This window comes from Pelophylax lessonae (genome assembly GCF_965119305.1).
Source record: "Pelophylax lessonae genome assembly, chromosome: 8".
Taxonomy (NCBI): domain Eukaryota; kingdom Metazoa; phylum Chordata; class Amphibia; order Anura; family Ranidae; genus Pelophylax; species Pelophylax lessonae.
The window spans coordinates 199,549,535-199,566,919 of NC_138775.1; the positions used below are offsets into that span (position 1 = coordinate 199,549,535).

The following is a 17,385-nucleotide window of genomic DNA, read 5'->3' on the forward strand; positions in this document are numbered from 1 at the left end:
AGTCCAGAAACGCCTGGGTAACCACCGAGCCTGATGCCCAGGAGAGGACAACTGTGATTAACAGTTTATCTTTACAGGAAACCGGGGACGAGGAAATTCCACCTAAAATCTGCCTCCGACAGGATCTTAGGTGCGAGTGTTTCCTGGAAAGGTAGGACAAGATTTCCGAAAATGTCCACCAAGACCACAATGCAGACACCGGCCCTCCCTCCTCCTAAAGCCTCAGAAAGGTGAGTTAACCCTAGCTGCATGGATTTACAGCCAGACCCACCATCCCCAGGAGGGGTGGAAGGTGAGGGAGGAATCGGTGGGAGGTGAGGGAGGAACGGGTGGGAGAGAAAATGTAGGAGCCAATCTGGTAGGAGGCCTCCGCAGGCACTCCTTAAACGATGGTCTCTCCCTTAGCCTGGTATCGATCAAAATTAGGAATCAGGAAAATAAGGAAATGAGAGCCTCAAGCTCATCAGGGAGAAAAGAGGCTTTCAAAATGACATGCACTTACCAGACAACAGTGTTAAATATCTGATCAGACTGTAACAGAAGGCTTTGAGATTAGGCACAGTTATGTTGATCCAAGACAGCAGTCGAACAGGTGGGTCAATAGAAGCAGACACAGTGGTGGAAGAGAGTCCAGGAAAATCTACCTATACAAAAGAGGGAGAATGAGTAAACCCTAAAACAAAGACCATAGCAGCTATATGCTGAAAAAAAGACAGCGCTGAGACCGATTTACCCCCACAGAGAGAGAGACCGCTTTGCCCCCACAGAGAGAAAGACTGTTTTCCCCACATAGAAAGAGACTGCTTTGCACCCACAGAGAGAGAGAGAGAGTTTTGCCCCCACAGAGAGAGAGAGGCTGCTTTGCCACTACAGAGAGAGAGAGACCACTTGTCCCCAGAGAGAGAGAGAGAGAGAGAGAGTGAGAGACCACATTTTCCCCCAGAGGGAGAGAGAGAGGTTGCTTTGCTTCCACAGAGAGAGATCACATTGCCCCGACAGAGAGAGTGAGAGGCTGTTTTGCCTCCACAGAAATAGAGAGGCCGCTTTGCCCCCACAGAGAGAGAGAGACCACTCTGCCCCCATAGAGAGAGGGACCACTTTGCCCCCACAGAGAAAAAGACCAACAGAAAGAGAGAGGCTGCTTTGCCCCCACAGAGAGAGAGAGGCTGATTTGCCCCCACAGAGAGAAAGAGAGAGACCGCTTTGCCCCCACAGAGAAAGAGAGGCTGCTTTGCCTCCACAGAGAGACCACTTAGCCCCAACACAGAAAGATAGATTTCTTTTCCCCCAGAGAGAGGGAGAGAGGCCCCTTTGCCCCAACACAGAGAGATAGAGACTGCTTAAACCCCACAGAGAGAGAGAGACCGCTTTACCCCCACAGCAAGAGCCAAGAGAGACCCTCAGCCAGCCTGCAGTACCCAGCAAACAGACTGCTGCTCCCCCCTTTTCCAGCTCACAAAGGGCATGATATGGGGCCTTGCACACAATATGAAACTGACTGCCTGCCTGGACACTAAACATCTTCATACTCAGCACTAGGGATGGGGGTGAACGATCCCCCTGTTCAGTTCGCACCAAAACTTTTGAACATCGCAAAAGTTTGGAAATTAATAAGGAACCCCATTGAGATCTATGGGACCAAACCTGAATAAATCAAACGTGCCCATTTTGAAAGCTTATATGCAAGTAATTGGGCATACAATGGTTATGGGGGTCTGGGTACTACCCTGGGGGATATGTATCAATGAAAATAAAGTTTGTAAAAAATGTAATTTTTAAATGAGCAGTGATTTACTGATGCTTAAAGTGAAACCATCTAAATGAGAAATAACAATAAAAATGAAAAATTCCTTTCAAAATAGTGCCTGGGGAGTTCCCCCTAGTCTACCTGTAAAGTGGCACATCTGTACTGTTTATAGAAGCTGCTGCAGAAATAATTGCATTTATAAAGCCAAAAAAATTACATTTTCCCTGAAAACTTTCTTTATTTTGTAAACAACAGCTTTGGGAGCCAGTCTGTATGATGAGGCCACAATGTAGGGCACTGGGAACAAGATTAGAAATTTTTGGGATAAATTCTGGTGTCTCTTCCACAGACTTTGAATAAAATGTGGACTAATGAACAGAAATATACTGCGTTAAACATGCAGTAACACACAGAAAGATACTGGGTTCAATGGCAACAGAAATATACTGCGTAAAATGGGAACTAACGCACAAAAATATACTGCGTTAAACGTGCAGTAGCACACAGAAAAATACTGCATTCAATAGCACGTAACGCATTGAAATATATTGCATTAAACGTGCAGTAACGTACTGTAATGTAAAAATGTGTTAAATGTGCAATAACACACAGAAATATGCTGCGTTAAACGTGCACTAACGCACAGAAATATACTGTGTTAAATGGCACGTAACGCACAGAAATATACTGCGTTAAACGTGCATGCATAGAAATATACTTTGTTAAACATGCACTAACACACTGAACTAAAAGGCCTCATGCACACAGGGCATTAGAAAAAACGAGCTGCAGAGCTACTACTAACACCAGGAAAATGCAGCTGTAAAAATGTGCACATTTAGCCACGTTAGCTTTTAGCAGCGTTTTTCTGCCTCTATTCAAAATCAATGGTCGTCTATGAGCCGTCTTTGATACAGCTTTAAGCCCATTGATTTGAATGGAAGTCGCATCCAAGTCGGATATGGATGATCCAACTTGTGGTGCGACTTGTGCTCTGAGGATCTGTAACGCTCCTGCGTTTCATGTATAGTGTGGATTTTCAGCTGCAGAAATATTCCACTTCAGTAGTCATGTAAGAGAGATGCTGAGATACCATTCCCAACCTCAATGACTCATCATGTGTGGAAGGTCTTAATTCAGCTAGTAAATACACACACTCAACAAGCTGGTTCCTAGAGTGACTTTATGTATGTAGTAACACAGTGATGAAGATTTAAGAGACAGGTTGAGTGGAGGTGGTAGGTGACAGACACTTGAAGGTAAGACAGTAGCAGATGGATGCAGGTAGGTTTAGCAATCATGTATGGTAGCAGATGACAGAGTAGCAGGTGGACATACAAGAGAGATCAACCCAGTGCAGGAATAAGTAGCAGTAGTCTTAAGAGCTAGCAATCTAGATATGCAGATGTGATAAATAGTCTTTACTATGCAGAGCTAGATAGTGTAAGCTTAGTATAAGTTTATAGAGGGTTCCCCTGCGGGGTACTTAGCACTAATAGCAATACAGCCGAAGGTTGGTTCAGGAGGAGCGGATGATCCGGAAGCGGGATGCAGGGATCAGCGCAGCGAGGTTCCGTCAGCGAGGTATGCTTGCAAGCACGAAAGCTTCAAGCCAAGTTAGCATCCAGGTAAGGGTGTTTGAACGAACACATGTGAGTGAGAACCGGCGATTTAAATAGCCATCTAGTCCGGCGCTGAGTGATGACAGCTTCAGTCTTAAAGGTGTATGTGCACCTTTCCAAAAGAGAATGGTGGGGCGCATACACTTGTGAAAAGAGTAATTTAGGGTACCAAAGGTACCGGAACATTACAATACCCCCCCCTTAAGGCCGGCTCCTGAAGGCCTCTGGAGCTGGTTTGTCTGGGTATCTCGCATGAAAATTGCGGATTAATCTAGGGGCATGTATTTCAGAGGTGTTTAGCCAGGTGTCGTCTTGGGGCCCATAGTTCTTCCATCTAACCAAGTACTGAAGTCTTCTTCTGTAGATACGAGAATCCAGAATCTCTTTTATCTCGTATTCTTCTCCACCTTCAACTTGTACAGGAGGAGGAGGTGGAATATTAGGCCTTATTCCTTGGTCCGGAACATGGGGCTTCAGTAGCGACACATGGAAAATGGGATGGATTTTTAGGTCTATTGGCAATGTAAGCTGTACTGCAGCTTTTCCAATAAGTTTTTTGATTGGGAAAGGTCCCAAGAACAGAGGTCCAAGCTTTTTGCTAGGGATCTTCAGTCTTAAATTTTTTTTTGAGAGCCAAACGAGGTCCCTGATAGTGTACTGTGGAGAAGGTCTTCTGCGAAGATCATAGTACTTCTTTTGTTGACTGTGAGCGTGTGCAATGGTAGTATTTAATAAACCCAGAGAATCCTTTATTTGGGTAAGATAGTCTGAGGCTACTGGGTTGTTTGAAGGAAGGATGCGTGGTGGAAGAATAGAGGGATGAAACCCATAGTTCAAGTAGAACGGACTCTGCTTGGTTGTACTGTGGGTTGCGTTGTTGTAGGCAAATTCTGCCAGAGGGAGAAGATCCACCCAATCATCCTGTTGGTAAGAAGTGTAACAACGTAAATACTGCTCGATGCATTGGTTGACTCTTTCAGTCTGTCCGTTGGTCTGCGGATGGTAAGGAGAAGTGAGCTTCCGCTCGATCCGTAGTATGTGACATAGTTCTTGCCAGAACTTAGAAATAAATTGGGATCCACGGTCAGACAGAAGAGTTTTTGGGATACCATGTAATCTAAAGACATGTTTCATCAGGAGTTCTGCCGTTTGTTTGGACGAAGGTAGTCTGCGAATAGCAATGAAATGTGCCATCTTTGTCAGATGGTCCACTGACACCAAGATGGTATTAAATCCTTTGGAAAGAGGCAATTCTACGATGAAGTCCAAGGACAAAACTTCCCATGGAGTTTGGGGTATTGGTAGACTGCATAGTAGACCGGATGGTCTCGTAGTGTCAATTTTGGACCTGGCACAGACATTGCATGAAGAGACGAATTATTGTATAGATGTTTTCATGTCAGGCCACCAGAATTGCCGGTAAATCAAATTAAGAGTCTTTGTCATACCCATATGTCCTGCCATAGGCACATCATGAGATAATTCCAAGATCTTGGTGCGTAGGGTAGGTGGTATGTAAAGTTTGTCGTTGTAGTAGAGGAAGCCTTCTGCATCAGTATTTAGTTGTGGTGGGGGTGAATCCAAACTTATACCATGCAAAACCTCTTCCTTCAAGGAACGGACAACTCCAATAATGCGTTTGTGAGGTATTATAGGAACGGAAGGGATTTCAAAGTAGTTTTCTTCAGTTAGTCGTGATAGTGCATCCGCCTTTTTGTTCTTATCTGCAGGTGTGTAAGTCACTAGGAAGTTAAACCTTAGAAAGAATAGTGACCATCGTACCTGTCGGTGCGAGAGAGTTTTGCTAGTCTGAAGATATTGGAGGTTTTTATGGTCCGTGTATATAATTATTGGTAATTGGGTGCCTTCGAGTAAATGTCGCCAATTCTCCAGAGCCAATTTTATAGCAAGCAGTTCCTTTTCACCCACGGGGTAATTTATCTCGGGACTGCTTAGGGATTTAGAAAAAAAGGCGACTGGATGAAGTGGTGAAGTGTGGGTTGGTCGTTGGGAGAGTATTGCTCCTACTGCCATGTTTGATGCATCTACCTCCAGAATGTATTGGAGGGATGGGTCTGGATGGCGTAATATGGGAGCGGAAGTAAACCTTGTCTTTAACAAGTGAAAAGCTTTATTGGCTTCTTCTGACCATTTGAATGGTTTTTTTATGCTAGTGAGCTGTGTGAGGGGTCTCACAATAGCAGAAAAGTTTTTAATGAACTTCCTGTAGAAATTTGAAAATCCCAGGAATCGCTGTAGCGCCTTGCGTGTGGTTGGTGTAGGCCAATCCTGAATGCAGGATATTTTACTCATGTCCATCTCGATTCCTGTTTTGGATATGATGTAGCCTAGAAAGAGTACCTCGTCTTTATGAAACAAGCATTTCTTCAGTTTCACATAAAGGTTATGTGCAAGCAATATCGATAGTACAAGTCTTACATGTCTTATGTGTTCAGACAGGGATCGTGAATATATAAGTATATCGTCCAGATATACCACAACACAGACATCTAGTAAGTCTTTAAAAATATCGTGTATAAATCGTTGGAAAACTGCAGGGGCGTTGCATAGCCCGAATGGCATCACAAGATATTCGAACAATCCGTATCTGGTTCTGAATGCAGTCTTCCACTCGTGTCCATCACGGATTCGAATGAGATTGTATGCTCCTTTCAGGTCCAATTTTGAAAAATAGGCAGCTCCACGCACCTGCTCAATGAGCTCCTGGATAAGCGGTAGAGGATAGCGATCTTTTATTGTGATAGCATTCAATTTCCTGTAGTCGATGATAGGTCTGAGACTTGAGTCCTTATTGCGAACAAAAAAGAGTCCTGCTGCTGTGGAAGAAGTGGAAGGTCTAATAAAACCTTTTTCCAAATTCTCATCAAAATAGGTTTTGAGATGGGAAAGTTCATCCTGTGAAAGAGGATAAACATGACCGAACGGCAATTTGCTATTTGGGAGTAGATCAATGCTACAATCATAGTCTCGATGAGGAGGTAATGCTTGAGCATTTTTCTCAAGAAAAACCTCAAAAAGATCCTGATAACATAGTGGTGCAATCTCATCTGTCACCATAGACAGAATCTTCCCGGAAGACGGGAGGTTACACGTATCCTGGCAATAGCAAGAGAGGAAGGCCAAGGACCGTTCCTTCCAATCTATGGTTGGTTGGTGTGTGTGTAACCAGGGAAGTCCCAACACAATGGGAAAGTGGGGTGAAGGTATTAAATCGAAGGTAGTAGTCTCCCTATGAGACTCGTTAATAGTGACTAGAAGTGCTTGTGTCTGATCGGTGATCGGACCAGAGGATAACGGAACACCGGTAATAAGACTTACTGAGACAGGTTTAAGTTTAGAAATAATAGGAATTTTATTTGAAGCAGCAAAACATATATCAATATAATTTCCACAAGATCCTGTGTCAATCATGGCCTTAGTAGTAATCCTGTTCTGGTCCCACTGTAATGTCAAACAAACAAAAATGTAAGGGTTAGTGAATGAAGTTGTCAATCCCCCTAGGAGGACATGTGAACACTCACCCTTCTTTTTGATGACTAGGGGACAGACATTTATCTTGTGATCCGGGGATGCACAGTACAAGCAGAGATTTTCATATCGTCTTTTGGCTTTTTCCATAGTTGATAGCGGTGGGCGTATGGTTCCTACCTCCATAGGAACGGGGTTAACGGCCGGAATCCGAGAGGAAACGGATAATGGCATTCCCATTTTCTCAGCCTTTCTTTCTCGTAGTCTTCTATCTATGGTAATACTGAGTTGTATTAATGCATCCAGGGTTTTTGGTAGATCCGCTCGGGCGAGCTCGTCCTTAACGGCTTCTGATAGGCCAAGCCTAAATTGGGTTTTCAGAGATGCATCATTCCATTCTGAATCAAGGGTCCATCTCTTGAATTCCGCGACAAAGTCTTCTACAGGCCTCCTTCCTTGTTTCAAGGATCTTAATTGAAGATCGGCAGTACTCTGCCTATTGGGGTCATTATATAGGCTAGTGAGTTCTGCTAGGAACAAGGCATAGGAGTTGAGAAGATGGTCGTTTTTCTCAAAAAGAGAGTCTGCCCAGGCTCGAGGATCGCCTGTTAGGTAAGAAATAATAGTACAAACCTTAATGTGATCAGTAAGGTAGGTACGAGGTTTTAGCAAAAAAAGTAACTCACATGCGTTTTTAAATTCGCCAAATTTTTTGCGATCGCCTGTAAATACCAAAGGGGGATTTATCTTGGGTTCAGGGGACTGAGCAGAGGTAAGTTGTGTCAGTCTAATTACCTGCTGCGACAGAGCCTGATTGTCTTCTTTTAATTCAGCAAGTGCCTGTATTAACGCAGTTACTTGCTGTTTTAATTGTGTCACCTGAGTGGTTATTTCTGCTGAATCCATTTGTGGGTTCGTTCAATCTGTAACGCTCCTGCGTTTCATGTATAGTGTGGATTTTCAGCTGCAGAAATATTCCACTTCAGTAGTCATATAAGAGAGATGCTGAGATACCATTCCCAACCTCAATGACTCATCATGTGTGGAAGGTCTTAATTCAGCTAGTAAATACACACACTCAACAAGCTGGTTCCTAGAGTGACTTTATGTATGTAGTAACACAGTGATGAAGATTTAAGAGACAGGTTGAGTGGAGGTGGTAGGTGACAGACACTTGAAGGTAAGACAGTAGCAGATGGATGCAGGTAGGTTTAGCAATCATGTATGGTAGCAGATGACAGAGTAGCAGGTGGACATACAAGAGAGATCAACCCAGTGCAGGAATAAGTAGCAGTAGTCTTAAGAGCTAGCAATCTAGATATGCAGATGTGATAAATAGTCTTTACTATGCAGAGCTAGATAGTGTAAGCTTAGTATAAGTTTATAGAGGGTTCCCCTGCGGGGTACTTAGCACTAATAGCAATACAGCCGAAGGTTGGTTCAGGAGGAGCGGATGATCCGGAAGCGGGATGCAGGGATCAGCGCAGCGAGGTTTCGTCAGCGAGGTATGCTTGCAAGCACGAAAGCTTCAAGCCACGTTAGCATCCAGGTAAGGGTGTTTGAACGAACACATGTGAGTGAGAACCGGCGATTTAAATAGCCATCTAGTCCGGCGCTGAGTGATGACAGCTTCAGTCTTAAAGGTGTATGCGCACCTTTCCAAAAGAGAATGGTGGGGCGCATACACTTGTGAAAAGAGTAATTTAGGGTACCAAAGGTACCGGAACATTACAGGATCTTGAGGGGGAACTCCATGCCAAAATGGGTAAAAAACAGTGTGGTGGTCCCGCCCAGGTTCCAAACCAGGCCCTTCAGGTCTGGTATGGATTTTAAGGGGAAACCTAAGCAAAAAATGGCATGGGGCCATCCAAAATCCATACCAGACCCTTATCTGAACATGCAGCCTGGCAGGTAAGGAAAGGGCAGGGGACAGGCGAGTGGCCCCACCCCCTCCTGGACCATACCAGGCCACACACCCTCAACATGGGGGGGGTGAGTGCTTCAGAGCAGGGAGGGCTCTGCACCCCTCCACCCCAAAGCACTTTGTCCCCCTGTTGATGAGAACAAGGGCCTCTTCTTGACAACCCTGGGCAGTGGTTGTGAGGGTCTGCGAGCAGAGGGCTTATCTGAATCTGGATTCCCCCTGTAAAAAGGGGGCCCCCAGATCCCGCACTCCCCCATGTGAATGAGTATGGGGTACATTGTACCCCTAGCTATTCACACCAAAAAAGGCAGCGTAGTGTAAATAATGACAAGAGATGGTTTTGAGAAGTCCTTTATTAAATATCTTCCTCCGATCTTCTCCCTACGGTCTTCTCCCTCTGGTCTTCTCCCTCTGGTTTTCCTTCTCTGGTGTTCTTTCTCCAGTCTTCTCCCTCCAATCTTCTCCCTCCGGTCTTCTTCCTTCGATCTTCTCCCTCCAGTCTTCTTCCTCCGATCTTCTCCATCCGGTCCTCCTCCGACAATGTCTCGCATGATTATGCCGGCTCCGCTCTTTCCGGCTTCTTATATAGCCATTGGGGCATGGCAACCCATTGACTTCACCCGGAGACACCGTCCTCTTGTGTCGTCACCTGTTAAGCAGCCTTTAGCAGCGTCAGACGTTTTTACAGCTGTAATGCTGGACCTCAGAACGCACTGGCCCTTGGTTTTTTTTTTTGCAGCTTGAAAACGCCTATGTCACTTACAGCTTCAAAACGTCTGTGTGTGCATGAGGCCATAAGATAACATAGAGGGGCATTTTTAAGCTGCAAAAAAAAAAAACGTCTGACGCTCCTCAAAAGCAGCTGCAAAAACGCCCTGTGTGCATGAGGCCTAATGCATAAACCTGCCCTGGCAAAACAAATTGACACTAAAGTAAACATGAACTTGTCAGGTCACTACATTTACATTGACTGAACTATCACTAGATTCCCACTAAAGTAAAAATGATCGTATACTACACTCACACTGACTGAACTGCATGCAGTGCATTATGTGATTGGCCAAAGCATACACACTGACCTCCATTCTTTGACCAATAAAATCATCTCTGCCATAGTTGGACAAAAGCAGGCTGCCTTTAGCCTATCATGGCTCAGGGGATAAGTACACGCTCCACACTATAAATTAGGCTGCTCACATAGCAGCGGCGTGTAGTGTGTGACTGTGCGGGCGAGATAGGAAGTGGTTGAGGCAGGGAGAGGAATGTGATTTGCAGTTTATCAGGCAGTGAAGTGTAGTCAGTAGAGTAGTCTAGTTAAGACATTGCAGTCAGATAGGCAAGAAGAGAGATTTGTGCTTTTTACAGTTTAAGAGATCAGAAAGTGAAATGTATTCGGCAGTGCAGTATATACCACTAAGTACTAAATATATATATAGGCACTTCAGTTTGTTTATATCAGGCGATTCAGTATCTATCACTTCAGTATAGACCATACATTGATCTCTATATACATATTGGGCACTTGCATAGATATCAGGCAAGATATCAGGATGCAGGACAGGGTTCAGTGCTGCAGCTTATTTTGCCACCATGCCTCAAAAAACCTGGTGCTGGTTCTGCCACATCTGGCTACTCCACCTCCTCCTCCTCCTCCTCTTCTTCTTCCTCTATGTCTCCTTCTGCTTAAATGTCCTCTGAAGCAGCAGTTCTCCCTAAGCGTTCAAGGGGTTATACAAGCAGTCAGGCAAAAGGATGCCATGCAGTGATTCAGTTGGTTTGTCTAGAGGATAGGAGTCACACCGGGGCAGAGATGGTTGATGCCACGACAGCTTTAGCCAGGAATGGTTGTATGCGACAATGGCACCAACCTTCTCTCCGCCCTCTGACAGGGACACTTGACACATGTTCCATGTTTGGCACATGTCCTGAATTTGGTGGTGGTGGTGGTGGGGCAGTGTTTCTTGAACAGATACCTGGGCTTACAAGATCTCTTGAGGCAGGCCAGAAAAGTCTGTGGCCATTTCCGGCGTTCATACGATGCCAGTGCTTGGCTATCTGACATTCAACGGGAAATCAACCTGCCCACCAACCGCCTCATTTATGACATGCCCACCAGGTGGAACTCAACATTGGCAATGCTGCATTTGCTGCACAAGCAGCAGAGGGCCATCAATGAGTACCTGCGTGAGTATGGCACAAGGAAAGGTTCAGGGGAGCTTGGCTTTTATTCGCCACGCCAATGGCTTTTGATAAAGGATGCATGCACCGTCCTGTCACCTTTTGAGGAGGCCACAAAGATGGTGAGCTTGGACAATGCACGCATTAGTGACACTATCCCTCTAGTCTACCTGCTGGAGCACACGCTTCATGGAATAATGGACAGGGCACTTGAGGCAGAACAGCGGGAGGAAGAGGAGGACATCCTTTCCTCACAAGGCACGCTTTATGCAGATATCATTCCTGCGGGGGACACAAAACACACAGGAAGAAGAGGAGGAGGATTGTCGCAGTATGGATGTAGAGGATAGCATACAGCAGTCTTTAAGGGATGGTTTTCATTCCCCAGAAACCCCAGGAATGGGGTTGGGGAGAGGTTGCTCCTGACAATGTCATCCTTAGTGATCCAGAGGACTCAGAAGCTCATCCCTCTTTAAACTTACGTTGCATGGGCTCCCTGATTCTGGAAAGCCTGCAAAAGGACCAGAGGATTTGTGCTATCAAGGAGAGGGATAATTACTGGTTGGCAACAATTCTTGATCCACGTTACAAGGATAACGTTGCAGAGATCATCCTGCCTTCGCAGAGGGAGCAGAGGATGAAACATCTTGAGGATGCCTTGAAGAAAAATGTGTGTAACACCTTTCCAGACACTGGGAGGTTAACATTCTCTGTACGTGTTTCTGAGGCATCGTTCATCCAAAGGAGGAGCGGTGGAAAGGGCGGCCAGCTGACCGATGCCTTTAAACAGCTCTTTATTCCTCAGCACCCAGGGCTGTTAGGTTTAAGCAACCATCTGCAGCATCTCCATCATATGGTGCATGATTATCTAGGGCAAGAGCAGACTTGGAGACCTTTACAACTGAGCATCCACTGGGTTACTGGGTCTTGAGGATGGAACTTGCTCAATATGTAATGAAGATACTGGCCTGTCCTGCTTCCAGCGTGCTTTCCGAATGGACATTCAGTGCTGCTGGAGGTTTTGTGACGGGCAAAAGAGTGTGTCTATCCACAGACTCTGTTGACCAGCTGGCTTTTATGAAAATTATTCAGTCCTGTATTAACCCTAGCTATCAAGCGCCTGATGTTAATGTAACTGATTGAATTTGCTAGGGGTTTGCCATCCCTTGAAGACTGCATATGCTGCCTATCCTATGCCTTAATCTTGATTCCGCTAACTTCCAACAATGTTTTTGGTTTAGGTCACCACCAACACCCAAGCCTAATTTTTCTGCACTTGTATGACAGGTACATACAATTTAAATTTTGTATGTAATTTTTAACAGCAGGACCTGTCCCTGTGCCCTGAGCCCAGCAAGAGTAACTGTGAGGGGTAACGGTGTTCAGGCACCACCAACACAAAAGGCCCAATTTTTTGCATTTGTATGACGAGTACATGCGATTTCAAATTTGTATGGAATTTTTACCAGCAGGGCCCGTTTTTGCGCCCAGCAAGAGGAACTGTGAGGGATTACGGTGTTCAGGCACCACCAACACCAAAAGCCCAATATTTCTGGACCTGTATAACAAGTTCATGTGATTTCAATTTTGTATCTAATTTCTAATGTTCCCAGCAAGAGTAACTATGAGGGGTTGCGGTGTTCAAGCACCACCAACAACAAAGGCACCTGTATGACAAGTTCATGCGATTTCAGCTTTGTATCTAATTTCTAACAGCAGGGCCTGTCGCTGTGCCCAGCAAGAGTAACTGTGAAGGGTTGCGGTTTTCAGGCACCACCACCAACCAAGGCCCAATTTGCTGGCACCTGTATGACATGTTTATGCTATTTCAATATCGTATCTAATTTCTAATGGCAGGGCCTGTCCCTGTGCCCAGCAAGAGTAACTGTGAGGGGTTGTGCTGTTCAGGCACCACCAACAACCAAGGCCCAATTTTTCTGAACCTGTATGACAAGTTCATGCGATTTCAATTTTGTATCAAATTTTTAACTGTAGGGCCTGCCCCTGCGCTCAGCAAGAGTAACTGTGAGGGGTTACGGTGGTCAGGCACCACCAACACCAAAGGCCCAATTTCAGTTTCAGTTCCTGCCGATGCTAACCTTCCAGGTCCCCATCACTCCAGCAGGTTTGCATAGTCGACACCCAACCTTTGGCCAGGTCAGATGACAGCACAGGCCCAATTTTTCTGCCCCTGTATGACAAGTTCATGCAATTTCAAATTCGTAAGGAATTTTTATCAGCAGGGCCCATTCCTGCGCCCAGCAAGAGTAACTGTGAGTGGTTGTGGTGTTCAGGCACCTCCAACAACCAAGGCCCAATTGTTCTGCACCTGTATGACAAGTTCATGTGATTTCAAATTCGTATGGAATGTTTACCAGCAGGGCCCGTTCCTGCCCCAGCAAGAGTAACTGGGAGATGTTGCAGTGTTCAGGCACCACCAACAACCAAGGCCCAATTTTTCTGCACCTCTATGACAAGTTCATGCGATTTCAAATTGGTATAAATTGGCGTTCCTGTGCCCAGCAAGAGTAACTGTGAGGGGTAACGGTGTTCAGGCACCACCAACACAAAAGGCCCAATTTTTTGCATTTGTATGACGAGTACATGCGATTTGAAATTTTGTATGTATATTTGTGTATGACATTTATTCCTTTAGAAATGTCAGTATTGCTGCAGCAGGCTACATACATTGTACAGATGCACTACTTTACAGGCACATCAAGGGAACCCCCCCCCCAGGCACGATATTTAAAGGAATTTTAAATTTAGCCCCCCAACCCAAAGCACCTTGTCCCTATGTTAATGGGGACAATGATCTCTTCCTGACAACCCTGGGCTGTGGTTGTCCGGGTCTATGGGTGGGGGGCTTATCTGAAACTGGAAATCCCCTTTAACAAGGGGGCTCCAAGATCCCAGCCCCCCCCCCCATGTGAATGATCATCGGGTACATCGTACCCCTACCCATTCACCAAAAAAATGAAAAAGAGTAAAAACCACAGAACATAATTTTTCACATGACGTCATGTGAAGAAGGGGGTGGTGCCACTGGGAAACGTTACCTGGGTGGCCAGCCCCTTGCCTATAAAAGAACTGTCAAAGCCAAAGATCAGGCAAATGGCGAGTAGCCTCTTAAGAGGCGAAGTGTTTTTTAATTTTTCGGGTCGTCGTGATTAACAATGGATTTACATCGAGGGACACTATTTTTTTTTTCTTTTTAATAAAGGACTGTGGTTTTTACTTTTTTACACTTTTTTGGTGAATGGGTATGGGTACCCCATACCCATTCACATAGAGGGAGCAGGATATGGGGGCCCCCTTGTTAAAGGGGGCTTCCAGACTCCAATAAGCCCCCCACCTGCAGACCCCCATAACCACAGCCCAGGAATGTCGGGAAGATGCCCTTGTCCTCACCCCAAAGAACCCTCCCTGTGTTGAGGGCAAGTGGCCTGGTATGGTTCAGGAGGGGGGGGGGCATTCGCTTGTCCTCCCCCTTTCCTGACCTCCCTGGCTGCATGCTCGAATAAGGGTCCCATATGAATTTTGGGGGGGACCCCACACCATATGTTTTTTTTTTTATTATTTAAAGTTACATTTAATTCTCAGAGTTAATATCATAAAAGAAGACATTTTTTACAGTCATTTCACATGAAAAGCCTTATGTGAAAAGGAGCCAATCTCTGATTCTGGGCCACACAACTAGTTTTTCCTCCTTACTCCAAGGACTCCACTTTTGTGTACGATACCACCCAAATCTTCTCACATGTGTTTTGCTTTGTGTCAGAGTCAGAAAGTGGACTGCAGCCCATTACATAGAATGAGGAAGAGGTCTCCAATGCCCTATAATTGGTGTCATTCTGCTGTAAAATTCACATTTGAACATAGCACCCTGATTGGAGGACTATTCAGCCAATCATCTCACTGTTATATGCCAAGGTAATTAGAATTCCAACAATATTGACAGCTCAGCACACAAAATACAGGTCTTCTTTGCTGAGCATCCCTTTCACACTTAACATAATATTTGTCAAGCTTGTATGCATTAAAGAAAGATAAAGAAAAAAAAACTGTACAAAGGCAAACGTAGAATAACGAAAAAATATATTTTACTAAAACATAAGATTTACAGATTTTCAAGACAAGCCATACAAAATGGTCACAAGCTTTGGATGGTTTAACACTCAAAAAGAGAAGTTAGTTATAATTTAATAGGGGTCACACTGGATTCACAACTTTTGTGTGTGTCTTCGGGCAAGCTTGTCTGTCTACAGAAGCATGCTAGGGGGCCAACATACTACAGACAAGTTAGCCTTTTTCAAACAATAATAATAAAAAGGAGGTATCCATTTGTTAAAAGGGGAAGAAAAAAAAAGTAGGATACTGCAACAACCCTAGACTATTTCCATTCACAGTGCTCACACTGAATTTATGATGCTAAAATGGAAAGTTTCAGAGGTTTTGCCACCTCTTAAACTTTAAGGAACATGCTGATGATAATCTACTGCCTCTGCTCATACCCTACAACAGTGAATCCGGACAAGACAGGAGATCTGCTATTGTGCACTTAATCACCATAGACTGACCATGTCTGGGCTTTTTTTTTTTAATCCTGTATTTTTATTTATTTCTTTTTTCTTTTTAAGACTGTGCCCATTGAACGCAAAATAAAAATATAAGGAAGAAATCTTGGCAGAACAGAAGAAGTGATCCACACTTGAAGAGCAAGAGGAGTTTAAATGTTATTCGTGGCATATAGCATAGTCCATGCTCTGGCTGTCTCTATAGCTTTGGCTTCATTTGTCTTCCACTGCTCAGCTACATCGTTTGCCAATGGATCGTCTGGATTGGGTGTGCTTAACAAAGCCTGAATTGCTAGAAGCACTGTATGGATCTGCAGAGCCAAAGACCATTTATCTTTCAATATATCTAGACATATTCTTCCCAACTTTCAAATGATTCGAAAGTTTTTTCCCAACATTTGAATGATAGATTTTGGTCATGAAACGTACTTTAGGAGCTGCCATTGGGTACTATTCAGGAAGAAATAGTTCAAGTTTAAATATTCCTCCTTCAAATGGTGAATCCTGTGGACCTGCAATTACAACATGGAAATACCCTGTGTTGCTGTCATCTGGTTCAGCTTTTATTCCAGGAACTGGTTCTGCCATTAAGCGTTGGGTTTCCTTAATGATCCTGCGAGGAAGCCCGTCCATCTTATCTTATAGCGAATGCAGCCTCCCACACCATATTTTTAAATTTTGGCGTGGAGTTCCCCTTAAAATCTGTACCAGACCCATGGGGCCTGGTATGGATTTTGGGGGGAACTCACGTTGTTGTTTTTTTTTTAATTTTGGCATGGAGTCCCCCTTTTAATCTGTACTAGACCCAAAGGGCCTGGTATAGATTTTTGGGGGACCCCACGCAATATATTTTTTAAATTCTGTCCTAGGGTTCCCCTTGCCACTTTAATACAGGGCACTTTCACTCCCTTCCTGCCTAAACCAATTTTCAGCTTTCAGTGCTTATTGGCATCTATGGGAAATCTTGGTCAGCTTGACATGGCACTGCTCACAAACCATAAGTGACAGGGACAGCAAACCTAGGGAGCACAGAGAGGGGAGCCAGGAGTTCAACAAATCTATACAATAAAAGACGATTGTGGTAGTGTATTGCTAGTAAGCAGGGTACCTACATCCAAATTGAATAATCTAATAGTAAGAAGTATCCCTAAATATTGTTTGGAAGGACCCAAAGGCCAAGAATCCTCCAAACCTGCAAGTATAGAATAGAGAACAGAGCCAGGGGCCCAAATGTAGCCACTGGGGGCGCTGAAGGGTACCTGGATAGAAATGAACATAACACAGAATAAAGACTCAAAGAAACAAAGGAGGAAAAAGGATAAGAATAAGAAAAAATGAGAGCTCTGGGGGATTTTGATGGTACCATACGAATAAGTGGTATAACTCAATAATATACCTTGTGTATGAAAAGTCAAAACTTTAATTCTATAATTACAATAAGAACATACATGTGCAACATTAAAATCAACACAATAGTACAGTGAGTATATTGTAGAACCATTGGTGCATTGCAAACCAGATTGCCAACAGGCTATACTAGATTGGCACCCGACATGTTTCGCAGCCCTTGTCGCTGCTTCTTCAGGGGCAAATGTTCAATAGTACTAACAATACAATTCTAGTGCACCTAAAAAATACATAAAAATACATGAGTATAATGTTTATATGCAGAGACAAAGTCTGAGAACCCAGAATCGACACCATAGTCACCCCATAGTGCAGTTGGAAAGAACACAAGTGATTACACAAGAGAAGGGGATCCTAAACGCCTCACTGATGAGTGTGGGAGTATGGAGACTGAATTTAAAAAGGAAAAGAAGATAAAAGTGTATCAAGCAAGTAATGCTC

At 44.4% G+C, this 17,385-nt stretch overlaps 1 pseudogene across 1 annotated transcript; it reads right to left on the reverse strand.

Moving 5' to 3' along the window:
• Positions 1-15,280: 15,280 nt before the first annotated feature.
• On the reverse strand, positions 15,281-16,189 carry LOC309561389 (ubiquitin-conjugating enzyme E2 N-like; annotated as a pseudogene). The gene has a single exon. The product of its transcript is annotated as a ubiquitin-conjugating enzyme E2 N-like (transcript).
• Between the last annotated feature and the right edge of the window lie 1,196 nt (positions 16,190-17,385).